Genomic DNA, 11,784 nt, shown 5'->3' on the forward strand with positions numbered 1-11,784 from the left:
AATGCTCAGGACCAGCATTCTACTCAGGATTGCAAAACTGAGATATTCTAATATTATCATTCCTTTTTCAAATACATGACTGATTTATAATACCATAAGAATACCAAATATATGACTTTGATTTATAATACCATAAGAATAAATTTTTTCTCAGCAAACAATTTGGTTACCTTAAGGTACAGGGAATACAGAAAAATACAGCTGAAATTCTGGATGTTTATTCTTTATTTAGTGATTTTCAAAATATTAAGTAGGTTCACTAGCATTCTCCAAAATTGACCAATTATTTTTTTTTTCTATTTTAAATTATCTTTGGAACTCAAAGATTTAAATATATTGAATATATTTTAATTCATCACAGTTATTATTTGTATTGATGTTCATGTTTTCTGTTTCTGACCAGGAGAGTCTTTTTCAAGGGGGATCCTAAGTAATATTTGTAACTTTCATGCTTTGTACTCTGGCTAGATGTTTATACTACATGTAAAATAAATCCTTGTACCATATGTGAAGTTATACAGTATCTTTTGAAGATAGAGTCTGTCTAATAAAAGATATATACTATAAACCCTGGGGCGACCTCTAAAAGTGGTAAGAGAATGAGGTCATATTATATATTCCCCCTGCTCCCTCCAAACAATGCTCATTCTATCCTCCTAATGACATGATTGCTCTTAAATCAGCCTTTTCCACAGTTATCCTCTTTTGAGTTTTTGAATCTACTCCTCCTTCTCCTTACATTTGGAAACAGTACTGTCATTAAATTCTTCTCTTATTAACCACTCTATCTCATCGTTATCAGGATAACAAATGATTCAAGTATTATTAGAGTAATTGTTTGAAGAGGAGGGTGGGCAGGTGAACTCAGTGATAAAGAAAACTAAGTCAAAAAATTAGAAGCTAAACATCTAAGATAAAACATAGTTTTAAAAGGAACAGAGAAGGTACAATAGAAAGAAGTGGGAGAGAAGAGATACAGACAATACACATTAACTACAAAAGAAATTAACAGATTAAAATAGAAAAATAAAAATAAAAGGAGAAAATAAACATTAGTAAAGAACATTGTAAAATAAAAGCATGAAAATTATGCAAATATTTTTTTTAAATATTTAATTTATTCTCAACAAAGCAAATAACAAAATTACTATTTGCTACCATACCAAGATAGATATTTGAGGAAGATCAGAGGAAGACTAAATTAATGATCCAAGATGATCAGCTACAGAATAAAAAATACATGGACCAAAAAAAGAAAAAAAGGACATGTAAAACAAACCAAACATAACTGTACAAGAGTTTCAGCAATTAAGACCAAGGTAAAGCTATAAAGTCATAAATAGAGGCTACAAAATTATTAAGTGAAAGAAACTGGTCTAAAAAGATCACATATTGTATGATACTATTCATATGACATTCTTAAAAAGGCAAAAATATAAGGATAGTAAACGGATCATTTGTTGCAAAGAATTTAAGGATGAGGAAGCTTTGGAGAGAAGATCCACAGATGATTTTTAAGGACACTGAACTTTTCTGAATGATAACATAATTGTGGATAGACACTCTGCATTTGTCAAATGTGATAGAACTGTACAGCATACAGCAAGGAAGTCAATGTATGCAATTTAAAAAATCATTTAGGATGTCAGAGGATACCAGAATAGAATGGAGACTATGACAAACTAATTGTATTACCAATGTAATAACCTCACTGAAAGGAATTGAGGGGAAAACTGCAGACCTAAGTAATTTTAGAAATGAGTGGAGGCTGTAAGACTAAAGGCAAAAGGGACTGTGTATATGCATTGCACTCTAGTTGGTAAAGTTCTTAACCATGGGAGTATGGTTAACAATTTCAATCCAATATTCATATATTCTAGAATTAAACAATTAAGTAAATAGATGACAGATGCTGGGAGACAAGTTGCTCATTATTGCTGTAGTGATTACAGAGAAGCAAAGAGGAAGGAAGTCTAGCATGATCCATGTAGTGCATCAGTATTACATGGAGACGCCAGTATAAACTTAATATAGATAAAGATGGTTACATGTGCAAATATGCACAGATTAGTATGCACATATATCTCATTGCTTTATCAGTTGAGAATCCTAGAAGAAAGGACACCTCAATATTAATGAACACATCCATCACCCTGATCTTGATTTCTAACACTATTCTCCAATAAAAAAAACCCAGATTTCCTTAGAGAAAATGGAAATGACTGATTCTAGGGCTGGGGCAGGGAATAAACAAATGAGTCTGCAGTACTCTATAGTTATTAGAAAGCAAGGAAGCGTTTAAAAGCAGAACAAAATAAAAGGAAAACAAATCTGTGAAGGCATGTCAAAGGAACAAGGCGTCAACTGGAAGAACTTTCAACAGCCAAAAGGAAACCATTTGAGCAACCAAAAAATAATGTAGTAGATTATAAACAAAATGACAAAATAAATAGCATGAGTCCATACTGATATAAATGACCAAAAAATAATAAATAAATTGAAGGAATAGTCAAAATCCATTCTATACATGAATTTATATTGTCTCGAACTATAATCTAAGATTAGGCAGAATTACAAATAAAATGTAGAAAGTGTTATTTCAAAAAGGTAGACTATAACTTTCCACCTGTTATTTGTGGACCGTGCATATGACTTCCTTCCAATGGGTACAATACAAAAAGGGCAAGAGGGGAAACAACATTATGATAAAGAATCTTGACAAGCACTATCTCAGTCTTATCAGCGATAAGATAAAATATATATGATATGATATGATGAGACTAGCACTTTACCCTTTGATTTTTTTCCTAAAACAAATCTTATCCCCAGTCTAATCATGACAAAATCATGACCCAGTGAAGGCCATTGTACAAAATATATGAGCGGTAACCTTCAAAACAGTTGAGATCATGATAAACAAAGAAAATCTGAAAAATGGTCACAATCTAGAGAAGCCTAAGGACTCATGATGACTAAATGTAATGTGTTATCCTGGAAGGGATTCTGGAACAGAAAAGAGACATTAGCTAAAACCAAAAGAAACCTAAATAAAGTGTGAACTTTAGTTAATAATAGTATGTCAATATTGGTTCATTAATGTAAAAATCATACTTACTAATGTAAGATGTTACTCATAGGAGAAACTAGGTATAAATGCATGGAAACTCAGTAGATTATGAATCTACAACTACTCTAAAATATAAAACTTATTTTGAAAACATATCGTATGCTAAAACTATAAATTTTGTCTACATTCCTACTTGCTGGATATATCTTTTCTCAAATTTCTATGTGAGGAAACTGAAGTTCAAGTTAAAGTTCAATGATATACTCAATATCACATAGAGTTAGTATGTATCTCACCAGGATCCAAAATAAATTATCTACAAATCTAAAGTCTAATCTCTTTTCAGTGGTAAACTATAATTAAACCACTTGTGCCTATAGAGACACAAGTCTCTATACACAAAAGGGAATTTTTTTTACCCTCAGGTTGGGACACATAATCATGTCGTGAGATCATGTAATAAGGGAAATGATAACACTAGGACATTATAAATTAATTGGAAAGATAAATATGTCAGAATTGCCATTCTTTGTTTTACAGGATTATCACAGTTCATGAAGAAAAATAGGACTTATGCACTTATTAGTCTTAAATATTCCACGGAACATGAAGAAAGTAGCTCATGTTACTCACAATGTTATTAGAGTTGAATATTTTGCAATTTGCTTAGGCTTATACACTAGAGTATTTGATCTGGTAACTTTTATAATGTGCGTAAAACTATTTTTGACATCTTTGGAACATTATTTTTAAAAAGTTTTAAGTGCTTACAAAATTTAGAAACCTTATGCAATCAGAGTACTCTGTACATGCTTAGCTTTATATGAAAAAAATGTAATTAATGAAGGAACTGTGGATCATTATGACTTTTATATACCTAATAACATTGCTAAATTTAAATGTATGCCTTTTACTTTGACTATTTAGAAAAAGGATTCCATTGATTAATAATGGTTGAAATTTCTTTTTTCCTTGTGTCACTCAAATTCCTGAAAGTTATAGCAGGTCAATCTGTGTGGGTTGTTCAGGACACAATTACTTTTATGAATACATTAAGAAGAAAAAATGTTCAGTATATCACCGGAATTTAGTAGTGAATTAAAGTGAGTCTTTCAAATGTTTTCTGTTCAAATTGTTCTTATAAAAGCAAAAAAAAACAAAACAAAACAAACAAACAAACAAAAAAAAACCCTATAAATATTTGTATTTATGATAATTTTCCTCTGAACTTTGAGATATATTATATGTTTCAAACTAGTATCTTATAAGCAATTTAATGACATATGGATATATACATTAACCTACACTGATGTCAATATATTTGAGTTTGACCCTCACATAAGCTCAAAATTATAAAAAAGATTTATATAAATTTGTCACCCTTTGCTACTCCACTTAAAAGTGAGTACTAGTTAACTTATTAGTTTTATAACCAATAAAATAGGTAACAATACAAAAACATATGGAAGAAAAACAGTTCCATTTAAGGATTTTAAAAGTAGTATTCTCTGTATGTGGCTATCAACTGTTTAGGCAAAGAATTGTAGTGTTGGAACTTTCTAATGATATTCATAAACATAAGGAATATAACACACATTTGTCAAGTATTCAGGTAAAACAGCCAGGAAAGTCATGTCCCTTCCTGAGGCTAATTCATTAGCACTTCACCTATGACAGTCACCAGCATTAACTTTCAAATGAACTTTCCTAACAGCTAAAAATAGCAGGAACAATTTATTCCTGGAATGGTTTTGCATAGTGAGTATACATTTTAATGTCTAAAATAATACATTAAAGATACAAACAGATATGAACTAGTATACCCAGACCTTTATGTGTCCAGATATATTTGTAATACTTCTTAAAGATTCTGAATAAAAAAATCAAGTTATTAAAGACAGAGGTATTCATATATGAATGATAATCTTCATAAGCAATGCAGCTAATAAATTACCCATGTGAAACTGCCATTAAATTTTGAAGAGCCAATATCTATTATTTGTCCTGTCGTTTAAGCCATTCATTAATTGTGACCTCCATCTCAATATGATGATGCTCACAATGGCATGCACCATTAATTATGGATGAGGTTTGTTCAACACTTTCCCCTGAAAGTGTTGTATCTTCTAACTATACTAATAGCTTTCAATCTAGAATAATTCATAGGATTAAATATATAAGAAAAACTTCTATATGAATAAATTCAATATTTTATGGGAGTGAGGTATAGTCATTATTTTGCCTTTCATTTGTACAATGTAATCATGCTTGCCAAACTGTTTTACATTGTGTAATACATTTAAAACAGTGCATTATGCAGTGGGAGATATTGCTATTTCTATTTTAATATGTAGAACAAAATCATAACAGAGGTGGCTGGAGTAAGAAGCAAAAAAGTAAAAGAGTTGAACAAGCAGCATATAAGGCAAGCTCTATTTATAAGAAAATATAGGTGGGGCCTTAGTGAAATTCTTTGGGATATTCTGCAGGAGAAAATTAACTAATGTTAATTTAAACTAAATCCAGTGGATATAGTTTAAAGGCCTGACTTTTAGGTCTCAGCTTTTTGAAATTTCCCTCTTCCTTCCCTACGCTGTCTGTGGAGAAGAAAACCCTAGTGATATCAAATGAGCAGTATTTTCTACTTGCCTGCAGTGAGTGCAAGGGGAACATGTGAAAACTGTGGATACAGCAAGTTGGAACTCACTTCCCTTGAGTTATAAATATAGGAAATTAGCATTTATTAAGTTCTCACTTTGTATAAATTTCTGCAGAGCTAATATAATCTTTTGTCCCATGCTACAATAAGGAGCTTACAGTTTAAGACCACCAAGCTTTCAATTTTGTTACATGGTGAGAGATCTTAATCCTAATCATTAAACTGACTAATGGAAAGGCAATGAAGCTGTTGTTACTTGTCATTAACAAAAACTTTAAAAAAAATTATGGGATCTTGACTCTAATAGGTTTTTACCTAATACTGTTATTACTGGTTTTACTATTTTAATACCTTTATTTTATTAATAATTTAATATTATGTACTTGTTTTTTTATTATTCTTCATGATTTCTGAAGCTAATAATTGATATATTAGAGCACTAGAAAATTAATTCAGTCTTATTGCCAATTGTTTGCTTAAACTTTATCATCAATCAGAGAGACTGAGTGTAGGAGTAAAACAAAGGAAGTTAAATAGTGACCTATAATTTATTAGCATTAGAATTACTGATTTAAAATTATTTTTAAAAACTACGAGTGAAGTATATGGCTTAAAGTTATAAATGCAGATTTGTTTTGTTAACTCAAATCCATGCATTAATTTTAGGTAGTTATTTTATGAGCTTGTCTCCAGGATTTGCTCAGCTTTTATGGAAAAATTTGTATGCTCTAAAAGGTCATGCAATTTTTACTAATTGTAAGGTACATGCATTTCAGAGAATAGTTAGCTTCAAAAGAAAACCGTCTATGCCATAGTAATCAGATATAATGGGTTCTACATTCCTATATCCTGTTGATAAGGCAATCTAACAATAGTTCTTATTTTTCAATATGTTACGCTTTATTATTTATTCTCAAAAATGCCTAGTGAACATACTTCTGGCTAAATTCTTGTACATATCTACCATTTGTTCCTGTTAGACTAGGCTTGGGTGCAGTATTTCTGATTCCAAGTTATTCAAAACTTTTGACACACTGTCTTTCAGCAAGTTAAACCAATTCGTACCTCATTGAGAAGTGTATCAAAATGACTTAATTCCTAGAACAATTCAAAGAATATTCGATACATAGCTACTGATTAAGTATATATATACAAATTAGAATAGAATAGAATAGATGATAGGTAGACAGATTAGACAGACAGACAGACAAAATTAGTTTCAGACCAGGATTTTTGTGCATAATTTCAGTCATAAAATTATATAAACACTACCAATCATAAAAATAATGCCAACACAAATATCCACTTCATTTCTTAATCACTCAAAATTAGAAATTGCAAATTTTGCAATTCTTTGCACAAAATTTTTTTGCTTTTTTAATATTTACTATATTGAAGCTTTGATTTTGAGGTTATCATATAATGAAATTGTTATTGTTAAATAAACCTGTTTACCTGGGGATCAAAATTCTTGTCACTAAAATTGATTTCCCTTTTTTCATAATCCAAATAAGTCCCTTAATCCATTAGCAACCAAGACCGTGCAAATATAAATATGATAACAGTAGATTTTGAGACAAAGGTTTTAAGGATATCGGAATTGATAGAATCATAGTTGAAAAAAATCTTGATTAGATTTGTTAAAGTAATATTTCACAAGGTAACCTCAAACAAATCACAATATGTTAAATTGCTTTTATGAAACTTTTTTATGATTTTGCTACAAACATAAATGCATATTTCTCTCTAGTTCTTTTAAATGGTTAATTAAACTAGAGAATTAATATTTTGGATAAATAATACAGTATGCTGCATTTTGTAGATTTTCTTACTATTGGCAAATAAATAGCATAGAATGCTCTATATAATAAAAATTATTGATAATCTATAAAAGTATAGATTATCAATAAAACTAAAAATATCAAACATTTTTATGTATTATTCTTTTTTCTTTATCAGTATCAAAACTAATACCTATCAATGTAATTTACAGAATAGAATTATTCCATTTCCAATATAAATAATACACTCTACTTGATATATACCAAACTAATTTATAAATTACTGGGTTTTAGTACTGGTTATGTAACAATGTTAAAATGTTATTTCTAGATGTCTTATATGAAAAATTGGCTAATCAACTTCTCCATTCTTTCAGTGATAAAGGAGCTGTAGCTAGAAATACGACTTGAACATTTTCCTTTTTGAAGTATGATTGGCTGATACTTTAAAAATGAATTATATCTTGATAGCTTAGGACCTGGAATTAAAACTGGGAGATCACAGGAGTTAAAACAGAATCTAATTAAACTGAAGATTCCTGAATTCCCACCTCATGCTTCTGACTGATTTAATGGGGCTGGAGTAATAATAAGAATTCAAGTTAACAGAAATCCAGAGGATATTTGCTGGTCAGCCAGGTTTGGAAATTGAAGACCTAAAGAACTATAAAATAACATATGTGTGCCAAACAGCTTCTGTATTAAAAAATAAAATTAAATTAAATTAAAATAAAATAAAATAAAATAAAATAAAATAAAATAAAATAAAATAAAATAATAAAATAAAATAAACAAAATAAAATAAAATAAAATAAAAGGGCACCAGTGAAGCCTGTTGCTGATGCTGATGCCCTTCCTCAAATCTAGGAATAAGGAAGGGAATCATTCCTTAGGGTTCTTGGTATGAGTATATGGATCCAAGAAAAAAACACATTTTGAATTTAACAAGTAAAAGAACTCTGGGTAAATAAATACATCTTTCAATCTGAGGATGCAACAGGACAGACTGATAAAGACTTTTAAAGACAAAAGCACTAAAATGATTGTAGTGTTCTTAACATATGTAATTCAAATTAAAAATATTAGCCATTATAAATGTAAAAGTACTTTAGGTTCCTATGTTGACTTCACTTTTGTTCTTTGAAATATCAAAAATAAAATTATTAATAATATATACAATGACTTTTTGTTGAATGCCTTGAGCCAAAATTTCTTCAAATATCTTTTTAACTTCCCTTCTTATGTCCTTCATTGACTCCAGGTGCACATGTGTTATAGTTCTTGAAGTTGTCCTGAAACCTACTGATACTCTTTATAGTTTATTTATTTTTTGAGTAATTTTTCTCTTAGTTTCATTTTGTATAATTTCTATGGCAATGTCTTCAAATTGGCTAATCTTTCCCTCTGCAATGCCTAATTTATCATCAGTTCCCTCTGGTGACACTTGCATCTCACCATTGTAGTTTTCACCTCCTGAAATTTGATTCGTGTCTTTGTCTTCTATATATCTCTAAAACATGTTCAATCTTTCATCTAATTTTTTGAATTAATATACTGTTTCGATGTCTCTTTCTGCTCTTTCTAACTCTGCTTAGTTTGTTGTTGGTTTGATTATTTCATTTTTCTCCTAAGTTTTTTGGTAGATTCTTGGTTTTGTTTGTTTGTTTGTTTGTTTGTTTGTTTGTTTGTTTTTTGCACACTGGGTAATCTTTACTTGGTTGCCAGACTGAGAATTTTATTTTGTTGGGCACTAGTTATCTATTTATTTTTTTATTACTCTACATATTCTTGAGCTTTGATCTTGGATGCATTTCCATAACATGGAAACAATTATATCATTGCTTTTAAGATTTTCAGTTTAGGCTGAAGCAGCATTTTATCTAGAGCTCATTAATCTTAACTATTGGACAAAACTGTTCTGAGTACTCTGCCCAATGCATTGTGAATTATGAGATTTTTTTCAGACAGAATGGTAGGAACAGGATCTGTACCTGACACTGTTTGGCCCTGTGAACTGTTTTCTTTAAGCCTTTTTGTTTCTCTTTCCCCAGCCTAAGCCATTTCTCACATACTTGGTCTAATCAATATTCTGTTAAATATTTTAACAAGAAAGTATGTAGATGCTTGAAGTGTTCTCTCAGGGCAAGTGTCCATTTCCAGTATTCTTCCTGAGAATTTTCTGCTTGGATTCTCCATTTTGGCCCTATGTCCTAGAAACTCTTTCAAGGTAGCAAGTTGCAGCTACTGTAGGGTTTATGAATTTCCCATCTCTCAGCGAGAAGTGTTCTTCATCAAATGATGGTCAATCTTAAAAATTACAGTTTTATACATTTTGCTCATTTTTTAGTTGTTTTACACAGAAAGTAAATCCAGTCATTGTTATGATACATTGGTTCTGAATATAATTTTTGATGAAAAAATATTCAAAATAAAAAGAGCAATAAAAAAGGTTAACTTTAAAAACTATTAACTGCATAAAAATAAAAAAATATTGTGTTGGGGAGTTTGAAATATATAGAAAAATTTAAAAGTGTGAAATAAAGGCATTCATGTCAAAAGTTTTGGCAATGGAGTTAAAGTGCTTTAATATCTTTTTATTATTTGGGGAGTTATAAATGTGCCGTTAATACTAGATATGCACAAGTCAGTGATGCAGGCTGTAATCTAGTCTAGATTATCATTGAAAAAAATCATAAAATGTATACAAATTTCAAACAGAGAAAAATACATGATATATTAAGAAATATCTAGCCAAGACAAAGGAAGGCAAAAGTTAGAGAAAAAACATCATAGAATAAGACCAATGAAAGCACAGAGTAATATGATAGATTTAAAAATGTTATGTTATTAGTTACATTAAAATATAGCTGTACTAAATATTCCAATTAAAACACTAAAATATCCAGACCGGATTATAAATTTTTAAAAAAATCATAAAACTATCTTCTGCACACAAGATATTCACTAAAGTAACAGAATACCAAATAGATTGGAAACAAAAGTTTGGGAAAGATATAACCTGAAAACATTAACATAAATAAGGTGGTATACCTATATCAATATCAAAGTAAACATCAAGACAAAAAATATCACTGGAAAAAAAGAAGGATATTTCATTATAAGTTTAATTCACCAAGTAGAAAGCAACAATTTAAAATTATTATGTACCTTCTACTAACATGGCCTTCAAAAATAAAAAGCAAACTAAGAATATTTTTAAAAATTAAAAATAGCAAAATATTACAAGCACAAGTTGATTATTTTAAAGGAATGCAAATTTAAAAAATATTCCTATCAATCAATTTAATTAATTTCCAACATCTATAGAATTTTTAAATCATTCTCTTCTTATATGCATTAAAAGTATGTCGAAATATTCAGCATGTTTTTACGAGAGAAAACAAAGTTTATCACACTATAAATCAATCTGATAAATTAATATTGTCAAACAATCTTAATCTGATAAAGGGCATGTATATAAAACCCTATTAAAAAATCAATATTTGGATATTATGTTTAATAATAAAAATATAAAAACTTTCTATATGAGATTAGTAAAAAACAATAGTCTATATTGTATAGACATGCACTCAGGTAACAGAGGCAATAAGATTAGTGAAGTTTGTTTTTACACGTGTTACTGCTTTTAAAGCAAGTCTGAAAAATTAATTTTTATTGAAATGAGTTTGACTATATTTCATCATTTTACTGATCTTTTTTGTATTTCTGTCTGTTGTATGCTTTTATACTTTTACATTAATTTATTTATACAATTATTAGAATACCCGAATCATAAAAACAATGTATTAGAATAAATCACTACCTTCCGGGATAAAAGTTCACAGATTATTTTATTGATTTATAATTCCATTTTATTTGTATCTTATTTATTTTAAAAGGAATTTTAATTACAATTATTTTTTTTTGATATCTCTCGATTTCACTAGGAAGTTGGACATATGATCTGAGAGAGAAACTAAATTAAAATATAAATTAATATTATTTTAAATATAGTTCTACCAACAAAACTATTTGTCTAAGTAATGGTACTTGAAAGAAAATTTACTCGTTTAGAGGACATCATGCACTAACTCATATTTCAAAGAGCTATGATAAAGTACATTATTAATGCTATAAATCACATACAAAATAATTTCAAATATGATATGATATAAATGCAAAAAATAAAGTATTAGTCAAGGATTTTTTCTCTATTCATATGAACAATAAACATACCTAGAAACTATACCATTAACTGGGAAAAGGCAGATTTTTTC

Source organism: Pteropus medius, unplaced genomic scaffold (genome assembly GCF_902729225.1).
Source record: "Pteropus medius unplaced genomic scaffold, Ma_sr-lr_union100, whole genome shotgun sequence".
Taxonomy (NCBI): domain Eukaryota; kingdom Metazoa; phylum Chordata; class Mammalia; order Chiroptera; family Pteropodidae; genus Pteropus; species Pteropus medius.